The 16,992-nt window shown below is 44.0% G+C and overlaps 1 long non-coding RNA gene across 1 annotated transcript; it reads right to left on the bottom strand.

Moving 5' to 3' along the window:
• Nucleotides 1-11,123: 11,123 nt before the first annotated feature.
• On the bottom strand, nucleotides 11,124-15,742 carry LOC131346391 (uncharacterized). Its single transcript, XR_009203609.1, has 2 exons — nucleotides 11,998-15,742; nucleotides 11,124-11,904 (listed from the first exon to the last, which is right to left on the bottom strand). It is a non-coding gene; the product is annotated as an uncharacterized LOC131346391 (long non-coding RNA).
• Between the last annotated feature and the right edge of the window lie 1,250 nt (nucleotides 15,743-16,992).

Genomic DNA, 16,992 nt, shown 5'->3' with positions numbered 1-16,992 from the left:
CACGCAGTATACCCAGTGATACATGCAACTTGTCCTTCTTCCACCTGTGCTTGGCTTGTCTGCAGTGCTGCCTGAGGGCTTGTGTAGTATCATTGAGCCAAGGGTCAGGTTTGGTTTTCATGGATCTGCCCTTGAAAGGTGAAATGGTGTCCAAAATTTCTGTGTAGGTGGAGTAGAGGGCAGAGATAAAATCCTCTGGGCACAGAGGAGAAGAAGCCAGCTCATCCTGGATGTAAAAACTAGTGTTCATAAATGTAGCAGCAAACTCTCCAGCTGTGGTGGCAGTGATGGTACGGCGGCAGCTGGCTGGGGTGAGAGATTTGATGGCAGAAAGGGGAGCAGTAAAATCAATAATGACAGGAAAGTGATCCGAGATGCAATTGTCAGTTATTTCTGGGATGGATACTGGAAGTCCATGTGAGATTATAAGGTCCAGTGTGTGACCATGCTGGTGCGTTGGGTCATGTACTGATTGTGTCAGGTCAAAGGAGTTCAAAAGACTTTGAAACTCCTTTACCAGTTGGCTGGACGGACAACAAACGTGAACATTAAAATCTCCACATATGAGGAAGCTGTCATTTTCAGGGATTAATTCAGCAAGTAACTCAGAGAACTCAGAAATAAAGTCCTTATTGTACTTAGGTGGACGATAGATAATAGCACACAATACAGGACATGCAAACTGAATCAAAACCAGTTGTAGCTCAAAGCTACTATAGCTTTTACACGGGAGTAAATGGCAGCAGAAACTTTGTTTGAATACCGCAGCCAGTCCTCCACCGCGACGGGACACTCGCGGCATACTCAAGAAGGAATAGCCGGGAGGGAGGAGTTCGGAGAAGGCGCTATTATCACCTAGCTTTAGCCAGGTCTCCGTGAGCAAAAGAAAATCCAAGTTGCGGGTGGAAATTAGATCGTTCAAAATGAAAGTCTTATTTGTGAGCGATCGAGTGTTCAATAAGGCTGCACGTACTGGCATACAGCTAACAGACTGCTTTGGAGCTCGACTGAGCAGGCGGAGATTCCCCTGTACGCAGCCCCGTGCCTGGATCCTCACCGGCCGGCGATACGGAAGCGAACACCCGCCATCAGGGATAGCTGTTCAGGTAGCTGTACTCCTGAGAGTGAGACAGATCAAAATACCCATACTCCGTAGATAATCCATTCAGAGCGGAGAAAGTATTATCCACACAGGAGGCCAGGTAGGCTTTGAGTTTGATGAGGACACCTCCTCTCTTTCTGCGTCTCCTGCGCCTCTTGTTGCTATGCAGCAGGTAAACAGGACACCATAGATAGGCAGGCACAGGCGCTAGAAAAGGTGGTGGTGTCTTTGAATGTCCACTATAAGTACATTCAGGCGAGTTGTTTATAGTATCCCGTATATTTAACAGTCTCAGGCGATCGTACACCAGCAGAGATGACACATTGTAAGAACCAAACAAAATAAACACAGCAATTAATAATTAATTAAACATTAATTAAACCAAACACTCTATGCCCATGAACCTTCCAGATCTGCTCCTTTACCTAAGAACTATATATTAAAAGCTTGACTAAACAAATGTGTCTTCAGCCTAGACTTAAACATTGAGACTGTGGCTGAATCCCGAACACTAATTGGAAGGCTGTTCCATAACTTTGGGGCTTTGAAAGAGTAAGCTCTGCCCCCTGCTGTAGCCTTTGCTACTTGAGGTACTACCAAGTAACCAGCACCCTTTGATCGGAGTAGGCGGGACGGATCATAAAAGACTAAAAGTTCGCTTAAGTACTGTGACGCGAGACCATTTAGTGCTTTAAAATTTAGTAACAGTATTTTATAATCAATGCAAAATTTGACTGGGAGCCAGTGTAGTGTGGCTAAAATAGGAGTGATGCGTTCATATCTTCTGGTTCTAGTTAGGACTCTAGCTGCTGCATTCTGGACTAATTTGAAATTTGAATGTGTGTTGAGTTATTTTGCTGTCCCCTCAAAATAACTCAACACACAGCCATTAAATCTAAACCGTTGGAAACAAAAGTGAGTACACCCCTAAGTGGAAATGTCCAAATTGGGCCCAATTAGCCATTTACCCTCCCCGGTGTCATGTGACCTGTTAGTGTTACAAGGTCTCAGGTGTGAATGGGGAGCAGGTTAAATTTGGTGTTCTCGCTCTCACACTCTCTCATACTGGTCACTGGAAGTTCAACATGGCAAAGAACTCTCTGAGGATCTGAAAAAAAGAATTGTTGCTCTACATACAAGATGGCCAAGGCTATAAGAAGATAGAAGAGCCTGAAACTGAGCTGCAGCACGGTGGGCAAGACCATTCAGCGGTTTTACAGGACAGGTTCCACTCAGAACAGGCCTCGCCATGGTTGACCAAAGAAATTGAGTGCATGTGCTCAGCATCATATCCGGAGGTTGTCTTTGGGAAATAGACATATGAGTGCTGCCAGCATTGCTGAAGAGGTTGAATGGGTGGGGGGTCAACGTGTCAGTGCTCAGACCATACACCGCACACTGCATCAAATTGGTCTGCATGGCTGTTGTCCCAGAAGGAAGCCTCTACTAAAGATGATGCACAAGAAAGCCTCGCATACAGTTTGCTGAAGACAAGCAGACTAAGGACATTACTGGAACCATGTCCTGTGGTCCTATGAGACCAAGATAAACCAGATGGTTCATATGGTGTCAAGCGTGTGTGGCGGCAACCACACAGGCTGTACTTTACATTGTAGCAGAGTGTCATTTCTTCAGTGTTGTCACAACACTGAAGAAAGATATAATAAAATATTTATGTGAGGGGTGTACTCACTTTTGTGAGATACTGTATCTAATGGTTTTAATCTTTATGGACCTTGCTTTGTGCACTGGTGCACAGTCATGTTGGAAGAGGAAGGGGCCAGCTCCAAACTGTTCCCACAAAGTTGGGGGCATGGAATTGTCCAAAATATCTTGGTATGCTGAAGCATTCAGAGTTCCTTTCACTGGAACTAAGGGGCCAAGCCCAGCTCCTGAAAAACAACCCCACACCATAATCCCCCCTCCACCAAACTTTACACTTGGCACAATGTAGTCAGACAAGTACCATTCTCCTGGCAACCGCCAGACTCATCCATCAGATTGCCAGATGGAGAAGTGCGATTCGTCACTCCAGAGAATGCGTCTCCACTGCTCTAGAGTCCAGTGGCGAGGTGCTTTACACCACTGCATCCGACGCTTTGCATTGCACTTGGTGATGTATGGCTTGGATGCAGCTGCTCGGCCATGGAAACCCATTCCATGAAGCTCTCTGTGCACTGTTCTTGAGCTAATCTGAAGGCCACATGAAGTTTGGAGGTCTGTAGTGATTGACTCTGCAGAAAGTTGGCGACCTCTTCGCACTATGTGCCTCAGCATCCGCTGACCCCGCTCCGTCAGTTTACGTGGCCTACCACTTCGTGGCTGAGTTGCTGTCGTTCCCAAACACTTCCACGTTCTTATAATACAACTGACAGTTGACTGTGGAATATTTAGGAGCGAGGAAATTTCACGACTGGATTTGTTGCACAGGTGGCATCCTATCACAGTTCCACGCTGGAATTCACTGAGCTCCTGAGAGCGACCCATTCTTTCACAAATGTTTGTAAAAACAGTCTGCATGCCTAGGTGCTTGATTTTATACACCTGTGGCCATGGAAGTGATTGGAACACCTGATTCTGATTATTTGGATGGGTGAGCGAATACTTTTGGCAATATAGTGTATATACATATTGTCACTGTGCATACTAGTCCAGACCATCAGAGGGAGCCCTCGCCCGAATATTGACTGTGTACACCTGGTTTCCGGTTTCTAGGGTTTTTAAGCAGCGTGCTCCCTCTATTGTACGCAAAGTATCGTTTCTGAGTGTCACGTACCAAGCCTTGATTTCTGCCTGATTAGTCTTTGATGTGTATGATCCTTGCCTGTTTGCCTTGATTACGAGTTTCGGTTTTTGTTCCTGTTTTGAACGCCAGTGTTTTGCTTTTCTGGTTTTTGACTCTTTGCTTGCTTACCTATTTACGATTCTGCTTGCCGTCTTCAATAAATATCTGCATATGGATTCAGATACTCACGCTTACAGCGAGTCCTTACAGGATACTTCGCCAAACATGAATCCAGTGGATATGAGAGCTACTCTGTGGCGCCACCGCGTCCTCATCCAGGCTTATCAGATGGAAGTGGATGCGCTCAAGGCTGCCAACCAACAGCTCCAACAACAGCCAACCAGCCAAGCTACTGCTACCACGCCAGCATCAGTTTCACACAGTGAGTTACCACGCTTCGCTTTACCGGAGAAGTTTGATGGCTCCGCCGACCAATGCCGAGGATTTCTACGGCAGTGCGACAACTTTTTCCTATGGCAGCGAAACAACCAGATGTGCGTTTATGCTGTCCCTTCTCACGGGTAAAGCGCTGGATTGGGCATCGGCTGTCTGGGATTCAGACCCCCAGGTAAAAGCATCTGCTGATTACTTCACTAACCAGATAAGGGAAGTGTTCGAATACCCCGCTACATGGCATGTAGAGAAATCAACGTTTCACTGTCACAGTGAAAACTGGCCACAGAGTGGATTTATGCCCTGAAAAACCACACACTGCCAAGGTAGAGACCCAAACTCTTTCATGCAAAGTTTCACTTCCTGTTTGTTTGTCTGGCAATGATTCATTCTTCTATGCCACAGCTCTAATTGACTCTGGCTCTGCCGTAAATCTCATAGATCATAACCTGGTTAAAGAATTCCATATTCCCATTATTCCATGCACACCACCATTGAAAATCATTGCTATTAACGACCAGCCGATTGGAGCGGGTCTGATCCACTACCAGACTACTGCTGTGTCTTTGCGGATTGGATTATTCCACCAGGAAGCGATTTCATTCTTCATCATCACCTCTCCATCGAATCCCATCATTTTGGGGCTTCCCTGGTTACAATGCCATGACCCGTTGATCTCCTGGAGAGAGGGGGACATCCAGAAATGGTCTGCCCACTGTATTAAGAACTGCCTTTTGTCTCACCCTACACTTCCATGCAGATGTACCTCCATAGAGAGCCCACCCGATGCTGCCATGCCTACACTCCCCAGGGAATACTCTGATCTCCGAGAGATGTTCAGCAAGGAAAAAGCTACCAAGTTATCTCAACACAAACCCTGGGATTGCGCCATAGAACTCCTCCCCAACTCCATCCCAAGAACAAAATTTATCCTCTCTCTATACCTGAAAAACAAGCCATGGAGGAGTATATCCAAAAAGCACTCAACGCAGGTTATATCCATCCTTCCACATCACCTGCCGCCGCAGGGTTCTTCTTTGTCGAAAAAAAAGATGCAGGCCTCAGACCCTGCATAGATTACCGGGGATTGAACGCTATTACAGTTCCCTACCCCTATCCATTACCGCTGGTACCTGCAGCCCTCAAACAACTTCAGGGAGCTAAGTTCTTCACCAAGCTGGACCTGCGTAGTGCCTATAATTTGATACGGATCAGAGAGGGGGATGAGTGGAAGACTGCATTCCACACCACCCATGGACACTATGAATATCTGGTAATGCCTTACGGTCTTACAAATGCTCCTGCCGTGTTCCAGTCCCTCATCAACGAGGTTTTCAGAGACATGCTACACCGCTATGTCATCGCTTACATAGATGACATCCTGATCTACTCCCCCAACCTGGAACTACACGTCACTCATGTTAGAGCTGTTCTTCGTCGTCTGGCTGACCATCACTTATATGTCAAGCTGGAGAAATGTGAGTTTCACTGCCCGTCCGTGACTTTCCTGGGATATGTCATATCTCGCGGGGTTGTGGGGTGGAGATGGACCAGAGCAAAGTGTCAGCGATTACATCATGGCCTAAGCCATCCTCAATTAAAGACTTACAGCATGCTCCCTCTATTGTACACGAAGTATCGTTTCCGAGTGTCACGTACCAAGCCTTGATTTCTGCCTGATTAGTCTTTGATGTGTATGATCCTTGCCTGTTTGCCTTGATTATGAGTTTCAGTTTCTGTTTCTGTTTTGATCGCCAGTGTTTTGCTTTTCCGGTTTTTGACTCTTTGTTGCTTACCTATTTATGATTCTGCCTGCCGTCTTCAATAAATATCTGCATATGGATTCAGGTACTCATGCTTCCAGCGAGTCCTTACACATATACAATATATATATATATATATATATGGGCCAGTCATGTCTGAGGAGGAGGGTGACAGGTAGATCAGTGATGAGTCCCACCAGCAGTGGCCACTTTCTGGCATGGACTGCCTATCCTAACCTGTGCAGCGGGGAGACTTGCCATAAACAAAAGACCTCAATAGTCCCCACTGGGACTCAAATTCAAATTTTATTTGTCACATACATAATCGTACACAGTATGATATGCAGTCAAATGATTACACGACTGTTTGTATTGACCCACTGAAAAAGGAGAAAGGAAAAGGAATAAGCGCAGAAAAAAATATTTTATAAAAATATAAAAATACGAAATATAAAATATAAAAACAACAAGTTCACAGTATGTCAATAAAATAAATTAGAATAAAAATAGAATAAAATATAATAATATATATAAATAAAATATATCAATAAAGTAGAGTATATGTGTATATATATATATATATATATTTGAAGCATGTGGGGATTGCCGACTGGGTTAAGGAGAGTTTGAATATGTCTGTGAACACAGGTGCTAGCTGGTCAGCGCAGGCTTTGAGGACTCTACCTGATATTCCATCTGGTCCTGCTGCTTTCCTAGTGTTCACTCTCCTGAAGGCACTTCTCACATCATGCTCAGAGATGAACGCATTTCCGGTGTTGGCAGTCTCTTCCTGTCTGCAGCCATTACCATTAGCTGTGACATTAGCTGTAGCATTAGCATTGTTAGCTGCAGCCTCGAAGTGAGCGTAGAAGGTGTTCAGCTCGTCTGCCAGAGACACTTCCGCATTCATCATACCGGATGTTGGTGCTTTATAGTTCGTTATTGTCCTTAATCCCTGCCACAAGCTCCTAGAGTCACTCTGTTGGAGTTGTGACTCTAGTTTCTTCCTGTAGCGCTGCTTCGCCTCCTTCACCACTTTCCGCACGTTGTATGACGCAGCCTTGAATGAGTTCATGTCACCCTACGCGAGGCCCGCGTTGTAGGCAGTGGTGCGAGATCTCAGAGCATCGCGGATGGTCTTATCCACCCACGGCTTCTGATTGGGAAACATTCTGATTGTGGTTTTCTGCACAGTATCATCTGTTGAATCCCACAACCGCTTCCGTAAACACATTGATGTCATCAGAGCTGTGCCGGAACATGTCCCAGTCTGAGTCATCCAGAGCATCCTGTAGAGCAGCCACCGATTGGTCCGTCCAGCGTGCGACCTTTCTCTGAGCCGGAACTTCCTGCTTGAGCCTTTATTTATATTTTGGCATGAGGAAGATGGCGGTGTGGTTGGATTTCCCAAACGGGGGCTAGATTGTGCCTTGTAGCCGTCTTTAACTGTTGTGTAACAATGGTCCAGTGTCCTTTTACCCCTGGTGGGGCAGCTGATGTGCTGATAAAAGTTCGGCGCTGCGCGTTTGAGGTTGGCACTGTTAAAATCCCCCGCCACAATAAGCACAGCATCCCGGTGTTGTCTGGTGCTGTGTGAGAGCTTCATGCAGCTCGCATAAAGCAATGGCCGTGTCTGCCTGAGGTGGAATATAAATGGCGCTGATTATGACCGATGTAAACTCCTGAAGAAGGATAAAAAGGACGACATTTGATGCTCAGTAGTTCCAGGTTGGGTGTGCAGGAGTGTGTGAGAGGGACAATGCTCGTGCTATTGCACCAGCTACTGTTCACCATTAAACACACCCCGCCTCCTCTAGACTTCCCCGATTCCAGTGTTCTGTCCATGCAGTGAACTAAGAAGAACTCGGCTGGCTGGATGGCATGGTCCGGTACCACTGGGTTCAGTCATGTCTCGGCCTGTTCCTGACGCTGGCTTGTTTCCCCCTGGGCTGCCGCTTCAGGTCGTGTCCTTTGTTCTTCCTTAGACCAGCTTGGATCCGGGGTTAAAAACGTCAAATAGCGAGTACATTGTACACCAATAGAAATAAGAGTATCTCTATTGTACCGAATGCACTCCATGTTGAAGAATTTGCCGGTTTAAAAGTACTGTAGGTTAACTTAAAAACAAAGAAAAAGGGGTCATAGCAGTCGTGACGGCAGCTGACCTCACCGGCGCTGCCATCTTGAGCTGGGGTATGTAAGTCACAGCTGACTAGCCAAGGTTTGTTGGCCTGGGGCAGCAGGGTCAGGTCTGGCTTGGTAGGCATGGGTTCAACTACAGGTCACATGGCTGGGCAGTTGTTGGCTCTTGTCCTCTCTCTGGGATGTTCGGGCTCAGGCTGGCAGAACAGTTGGGGTCCATCTGGGAGCATCAGTTGAGCCCACTTGGGAAAATCTGCTGCTGGGTTGACCAGGGACCACCTGCAGTGGGTGAGGATTTCTTCTTGAATCAAGTCATAGTCTCTGGCCTCCTCAGCAGAGAGCTTGTAATAAACCAGCTGAGCCTCACTGATTAAGAGGGGGGTAACAGGTTGGCCCAGTCCCATTTGCGCAAGCCCTTCCAGTCCATGGTGCAAACATGTGCAGGAACGCCTCCAAGTTGTCATCAGCCATCATTTTGGTAAAGGAGCAGATCCGGAAGGTTCATGGGCATAGAGTGTTTGGTGTACTGGGATGTTTGGATGCTGTCATCTTACCACCCTCACAGGTCGCTCAGGTTTGCTGTGAAGTGGTTGGACCCTTTATGTCCCGGGAAGCCTTCATGTCTGTCACCTTCTGGCTCTCCCTTTTAGTTATGCTGTCATAGCTAATCTTCCCGGAGTCCCTGCCTGCACTTTACACATAGTCTACATTGTCTTTAAACATCATACTTAGTATGTTTCTCTTTCTGTCTTTCTCTGTCGAGCTATACACCCCACTCCCAAGCTCCCAGTGTTTGCCAGTTTCCAGTATGACCACTGCCTCTAACTCTGGTCTGAGTATCGTCGCTTGGTGGTGCTCACTGATGCTGTAGATGGATCTGTGTGGACAGCCTGTGCCCAGGAGACAGCCGCTTGAGGACTTTCACACCATCACAGATCTACCATTACATCTGTGACAGCAAAGAATTAGTGTCTATAATAACCTCAGAAACTACTCTGACCTAATAGTTCCCCATAAGACATTGGTTGCTGTTGTAGAAAGGACATTATTTAGTTATATTTACTTTATTTACTGTCCAGTGTCACCCAAATGAGGATGGGTTCCCTTCTGAGCCTGGTTCCTCTCAAGGTTTTCTTCCTCATATCATCACAGGGAGTTTTTCCTTGCCACCATCACCACAGGCTTGCTCATTAGGGCTAAAATAGGGATAAAATAGTAACCTTAATTTTTTTCATTTTCATTGTCTGTACCACTTATCTGATCTATCCTCGGGTCACGGGAAGCCCTCATGGGCTATTGATTGCTGTTACAGAAAGGACATTAATCAGTTACAGTTACATTATTTACTGTTTAGTATCACCAAAATGAGGATGGGTTCCCTTCTGAGCCTGGTTCCTCTCATGGTTTCTTCTTCATACCATCCCAGTTTTTCCTTGCCACCATCACCACAGGGATAAAATAAAATAAAATAAGGATAAAATAGTTTAATAATTTAATTGAATGATTTATTTTTATTTCTAGTTATATATTTATTTTTATTTATTTATTTATTTTTGCCCCTCCTTTCTCTGTTTATCTTATTTTATAAAGCTGCTTTGAGACAATGTCCATTGTAAAAGGCGCTATACAAATAAAATTGAATTGAATTGAATTGAATTTTGGTTACCTCTAGGTTGGATTATTATAATGCCTTACTGTCTGGATGTTCAAGTAGGAGCATAAACAAGCTCTAGTTAGTCCAGAACACAACAGCTAGAGTCCTAATTAGAACCAGAAGATATGAACACATCACTGCCTGCACTTTACAGATACTCTACATTGTCTTTACACATCACAAGATCACAAGCATACTTAATATCTTTCTCTCTTTTTCTCTCTTTCTCTGTTGAGCTATACGTCCCACTCCCGAGCTCCCAGTGTTCTGAGTTTCCAGTGTGGCCACTGGCTCTACCCCTGGTTGGAGTCTCATCACTTGGTGGTGCTCTCTGATGCTGTGGATGGATCTGTGTGGACAGCCGGTGACCAGGAGACAGCCATGGACAGAGCCACTTGGAGACTATCACACACTCACAGATCTGCCGTTACATAGGTCAGCTTGCAACAGCAAGGAATTAGTGTCTATAATGAACTCAGAAACTACACTGACCTAATAGTTCCCCATAAGACATTGGTTGCTGTTGTAGAAAGGACATTATTTAGTTATATTTACTTTATTTACTGTCCAGTGTCACTCAAATGAGGATGGGTTCCCTTCTGAGCCTGGTTCCTCTCAAGGTTTTCTTCCTCATATCATCACAGGGAGTTTTTCCTTCCACCATCACCACAGGCTTGCTCATTAGGGCTAAAATAGGGATAAAATAGTAACCTTAATTTTTTTCATTTTCATTGTCTGTACCACTTATCTGATCTATCCTCAGGTCACAGGGAGCCTGTGCCATCTCAGGCGTCATTGGGCATCAAGGCAAGATACACCCTGGACGGAATGCCAACCCATCACAGGGCACATACACACACACTCATTCACTCATGCAATCACACACACTATGGGCAATTTAGAGACACCAATCAGCCTAGAAGCATGTCTTTGGACTGTGGGAGGAAACTGGAGCACTTGGAGGAAACCCACCAAGCACGGGGAGAACATGCAAACTCCACACAGTGAGCGGGAGCGAAACCCGAACCCACTAAGCCACCATGCTGCCTTAACCTTAATTTAAACTTATATAATAATCTTATATAATTTACTTATAATTTTTTTTCCTTCTCTTTTTCTATACTTCTATCAAGCTGCTTTGAGAAGTCCATTGTTAAATGTGCTATACAAATAAATGTAATTGAATGTAATTGTTGCAGGTTCCATGTCCATGCCTGTATTCTCCACCATTGTGACACTCGCTACAATGATGGGAACATGGAGAGAGGCTCAAAGTCAGGGATCTGTGGAAAATAGTACTCTTTATTGAAAAATAAGGTGTTGGTGAAGATCCAACCGGGGTGAAGGTGCAGGGGTGCTGAAGGCCATTGTTGGTGGAGGAGAAGTGTTGCTAAAGCAGCAGGTCAGCAAGGTGGCGAGGTAGGTCCAAGGAGCATGGCTTGGGCTCAGCAGGTCGGGGAGCATTGCCACCTTCAGCTTTCTGATTCTGGAACAAAAAAGAAAAAGAAAAGAAAGGCGCAGAACATTAGCTTTCACCCACTGAAACTCCCCTTAATGCGAGCTTAGTTGGCTCCAAGAGTCTTCTCTTGGAAAAGTAGCGATCCTGATTCGTTCCTCAGGTTTTGCCATGATTTTGGCCGCCTTGCCTCGCAGTCACACTTGCTGTCTATGAAGCTGCTGTTTCCTCTACACTGCTGCTTTAATGGGGTAAAGAGCGGTTTTGTCTTTCTGGTGTGTGCGCTGTTATAAATAAATCAATCAATCAATCAATCAATCAATAAATAAATAAAATTATTTTATTTTATTGAAAATTTTGTCCTCAAAATTGATGTGTTAGAAGCACAAAAAATGGGCAGGCATAAGGATTTGATCGTGTTTGATAAGGTCTAATTGTGTTAGCAAGATGACTGGATCAGAGCATCTCCAAAACTGCAGCTCTTGTGGGGTGTTCGTGGTCTGCAGTGGTCAGTATTTATCGAAAGTGGTCCAAGGAATGAACAGTGGTGCCCACGCAGACCCCTGTGCACCACCAGAAGTGCCAACAATGGGCACATAAGCATCAGAACTGGAACACAGAGCAATGGAAGAAGTTGGCCTGGTCTGATGAATCACGTTTTCTTTTAAATCATGTGGATGGCTGGGTGTGTGTGTCACTTACCTGGGGAACACATGGCACCAGGATGTATTATGGGTTATTAAAGCTCTGCAAATACTGCATTATCTTGGGTTATTTTGATGTGTTGTCATTTCCTTTAAATATACACTCTAAATAACAATAGTTATATTTTGAATTTAGGAGAAATATTGTCAGCAGTTCACAAAAATTTAAACAAAACTGTTCATCTCAACAATATATGCACCTGTAAGAAAAAACATAAGAAACATAAGATTATTTTGGAATGGTCTCTTATTTTTTCCAGAAATGTATATGTATATATCTGTGTGCAGAAGAATCTGGAACCATTTATCATTGCAATTCTACTGCACCTTTGGCTGGTATATTTGACGCAGTAAGTCCAATCCCACATGTCAGTGTTCACACTTTCACAGTCAAGAATCAGTGGTAGCTCATGTGGTTAAGGCTCTGGGCTGCTGATTGGAAAATCAGGGTTCAAGCCTCAGCACTCCCTGGCTGCTGATTGGAAAATCAGGGTTCAAGCCTCAGCACTCCCAAGCTGCTCCTCAACCCCTTAAAGATGGGATATGCAAAGAAAATTTTTTCCTGTGCAGTAATGTATATTTGACAAATAAAGGCTACTTAACTTAATTGCTTTTTGAAACATTCAGCAATATCTCAATCATTTTGGGTTTAGCTAGGTCTGAAGCTACATGTTTCACAGTGAGTTAAGAAGTTGAATTAATAAAGAATGTAAATGTGATCAATGTTTTATTATTTGTAAGTGCCAGCAAATTCAACTTACTAACAGCTCACTTATAAATTCACAATGCATATAGCTTTCTGTAAATATAAGATTTGAGTAGTATTATGGATATAGTCATTTGGACAAAGGGGCCATAGAATATGTTTCCCTCCAGGAGCGGGACTCAGGGTTTTATGGTTGGTACTTATTTGGATGGGGGCTGCATCCAATTCTGGATCTGTGCAATTCTGCATTCTGAACCGAACACAGGAGATTTCTCAGGTTCGTTTTTGGGGGTGAAGCTTTCCAGTATCATGTTTTCCCTTTCAGTTAAGCCTTACCTTAGCCTTAATTTAGTTCCCTTTCAAGGGAACTTGATGCTGCATCACAATTTGATGCTATGGTAACACCCTTTTATGGAAGTTGTGTTTGAAGCTATGTGTGAATACCTGTCAATTAGGGAGGTCATGTGATAAAGCAATGAGTGCTAGCAAGACCAAAAAAGGGCATCTACATCACATCCCTCCAGCTTCTTTGTCTTCAGGAAGAGCTCTGTGTATGTTTGTAGTGAATTTATGCTGTTTGTCTAAGACTAGGGCAGAAGAACATATCCAAAGAATAGGGTTAATTATACAATTGCATGCATCGTGAGAGATTTCCTCTATGCAAGCTCTGCTCCCGCTTGGCTGTTTTCTCCAGCCAAGCACCTGCGCCTTGTGGCCCGGATTCCTTGTCTGCTGAGGCAGCATGTCAGCTTTGGTCATGAGGGTCTCAGGTCATGAGGCAGATGATCCACTCTTGTCCTTTTCCCTGACTCTGATATTCCTGCTTCAGTTTCAGGTGCTCGCTCTGTGATTTGTACCAAATTGGACAAGAATTTTGTGTTGTCTGCATTGGGCTCAGAGGAGATCACTGTTATAGCAACAAACAGCAGTTGAATTGCCACCACAATCTATGCCATTTGAAGAGCTGCTGGAGGTGGTTACAAAAGTTAAGTCCCTCCACAAGAAGATGTGCCTTGAAGTGGAGGCTTTTCTGCCTCTGGTGCGATCAGTATCATCAGGAGCCAGTTCACTGCCTTTATAGCACAGTGCTGGAGTTTCTGCAGACACACCTCTCTGAGGGCATAAAAGGGAGGCACCCCCTGAGCTCTCGCTTTCTTCTCAGTACCAGGCAGCTGAGGTCTTCCTGCACCCTACGTCTCCCTGCTTTGTACCTCTTAGTTTGAAGCCCCTTTTGAGCCAATGTAGTCAGCATTTGATGTTTCTGACCCTAAAAATGTCTCTCCTCTTAGCGTTGGTTTTCTTAAAAAGGATAGGAGATCTTCAGGTCCTGTCACTTGGCCCTCCTCTGTGGAGTTTGCTCCTGGTATGGTCAAGGCTATTGCATCCCAGGGCATGTTTTCATACATGACAGAATTATTCAATACTTTGCATTTCATACTGTAAAATAGAGCTTTGTGCTGAACAACAGTCATTAATATTGTATTATTAATATTAATATTAATATTAATATTAACAGGCATTATCTCATTAAAAATCTTGTTTCAATTCACTGGACTGACAATAAAATTCTGGTGCTAAATTCAGTTGAATTACTCATGAGTCATTTTATCCTTATTAATCTGCACATTTTCAAAAACAGCAGCTATAAAGAACAAGCAGGAAATACTATATATTAGGTTAGAATATGAGACAACTTAATTAAGTACTTAATTAAGCACATAAATTAACACACACAGATGTGTCCAAAAGTCTGCTATTTTCTATAAATGCAGTTTTTGGTCGGCAATATTTCTATCCCAAAAGTCTTCTTCTTCTTTCAGCTGTTCCAATTAAGGATTGCTACAGCAGATCATATTTCTCGATCTGTGCTCTGCATCTTCCTCTGTCACACCAACCACCTGTATGTCTTTCATAACCACATCTATGAACCTTCTCCTTGGCCTTCCTCTTCTCCTCTTGCCTGGTGGCTACTTCCTCAGCATTTTTTTCCAATATATCCTGTATCCCTCCTCTACATGTGTCTCATATCATCTAAATCTCACCTCTCACTGTTTCCAAACCATCCTACCTGCTCTGTCCCTCTAATATACTCATTTCCAATCCTATCCATCCTCGTCACTCCCAAAGCAAATCGCAGCATCTTGGAGCAGCTCTGCCAACTGCCTTTCCACTCTTCATCCTCTTAATAGCTAGCCCCCTCTCTTTCATTTTCTTCTTTCTAACTGACTTTTTTTTGGCCCATTTTGCCTGAGGAAAAGAAACTGCCTAATAATTATGCACACCTAGATATATGGTGTTGATCTCCTTTGGCCACACCCTCCCTCATTACACAAACACACATCACCTAATATGCTTACAGTGAATCCAATAAGCATTTAAGTTTATACAGCTTGATGTTGGAAAATATTAATGAAATGATGATCTGGTCAACATACTCGCCTAATAATAATAATAATAATAATAATAATACTTGCCTTGACAGTGTAGTGTAATTCAGCATTTGGCAGTAGGTAAAAAAAGGGGGGGGAGATGAGCACCATGAGTGAGAGAGAGCTAAGCAGCACAGAGCCTTGTGTGTATCAAGCGCATTTTTACTATATGACTTACAGTATTTACGATATGAGCTAAAGCATAAAATGCTTCACTACAGCACCACTATTATATATCATGGAAGATATATGAACCAATCAACCCCATTTTCAAAGCCATTAATTATAATCACACAATATTTTAGCAATACTGTATTATTGTAATGCCTGACCCGATGTAGAAGATTGAGAATCCATATGCAAATCTTTATTAGAACACAAACGCTAAGCAAAGATGTAAACAGGAATACGGAAGAAAAGGGTCAAAAACCTGCAAAATCAAACACAGAAGGGCAAACGAAACTGAAACTCACAAACCGAAACTCAAAAACCAGAAAACATGAAACAAAGCCCATACACAGTAAATCCAACAAGTGATATAATCCAAACAAGGCTTTGTATGTTCTGGGAACAATACTTTGTGCTGTGGCATTGCGAACACGCTGCTTAAGAATACAAAACCCCGGAAGTGGGTGCATTAGAATTCGGACCAGAGCTCCCTCTGTTGGCCTGATGCCAAGTTCGATGTTACAGAGCCCCCCTCTCTACGAACCCCTCTTGGGGTTCAGTTCAATTCAAGATTCAAGAAGCTTTATTGTCATTTCAACCACATATAGCTGACGCAGTACATAGTGAAATGAAACAACGTTTCTCCAGGACCTGGTGCTACAAAAACCTACAACAACAAAGTTCAACATAAAAAACAACACCACAGAGCTAGGACAGAAGATTGTCTTAGCCACGTAAAGTGCACAGTGTGCAGCTAGGTGCAAACAGAGCATAGACAAGACATGTGCAAAAGACAATAAATACAAGAAAGACAACACAAAAGAACACAGGACACTTAGCACCAAAAAGAAAGAAAAGAACATGTGTAATGAAATGTAAGTGAAATATAATAAGATAAAGTGGAATAATGTAAAAAAGTATTGTGCAAAAATATTGTGCAAAAATACACAGCAGTGGTTGAGGTAGTGCAAATAGAAATAACATAAATATGACTATAGCAGCGGATGACAGGTAGAGGTAGTGCAATAAGTAATGAACAATATAAATTATGTGTGTGCGTGTCCACACAGTCAAGAGAGAGTGTGTGTGTATCTGTGTGTGAGAGAGACAGAGAGTTGATATACAGTTCATTCCTGAGTGAGAGTGTGTGTGTGTGTGTGTGTGAGAGAGTGTAGAACAGTTCAGTCCAGGGTGTTGAAGAGCCTGATGGCTTGAGGAAAGAAACTGTTACACAGTCTGGTTGTGAGGGCCCGAATGCTCCAGTACCTCTTTCCAGATGGCAGGAGGGTGAAGAGTGTGTGTGAGGGGTGTGTGGGGTCATCCACAATGCTATTGGCTTTGCGGATGCAGCGTGCGGTGTAAATGTCTGTGATAGAGGGGAGAGAGACTCCAATGATCTTTTCAGCTGTCCTCACTATCCGCTGAAGGGTCTTGCGATCCGAGACGGTGCAGTTCCCAAACCAGGCAGTGATGCAGCTGCTCAGGATGCTCTCGATGGTCCATCTGTAGAATACAGTCAGGATGGGGGAAGGGAGATGGGCTTTCCTCAACCTCCTCAGGAAGTAGAGGCGCTGCTGGGCTTTCTTGGTGATGGAGCTGGTGTTGAGTGACCAGGTGAAGTTCTCCGCCAGATGGACACCAAGGAATTTGGTGCTCTTGACGATCTCCACCGAGGATCCGTCGATGTACA

Source organism: Hemibagrus wyckioides, linkage group LG03, assembly GCF_019097595.1.
Source record: "Hemibagrus wyckioides isolate EC202008001 linkage group LG03, SWU_Hwy_1.0, whole genome shotgun sequence".
Taxonomy (NCBI): Eukaryota; Metazoa; Chordata; class Actinopteri; order Siluriformes; family Bagridae; genus Hemibagrus; species Hemibagrus wyckioides.
This window is presented reverse-complemented; position numbering and strand designations above follow the sequence as displayed.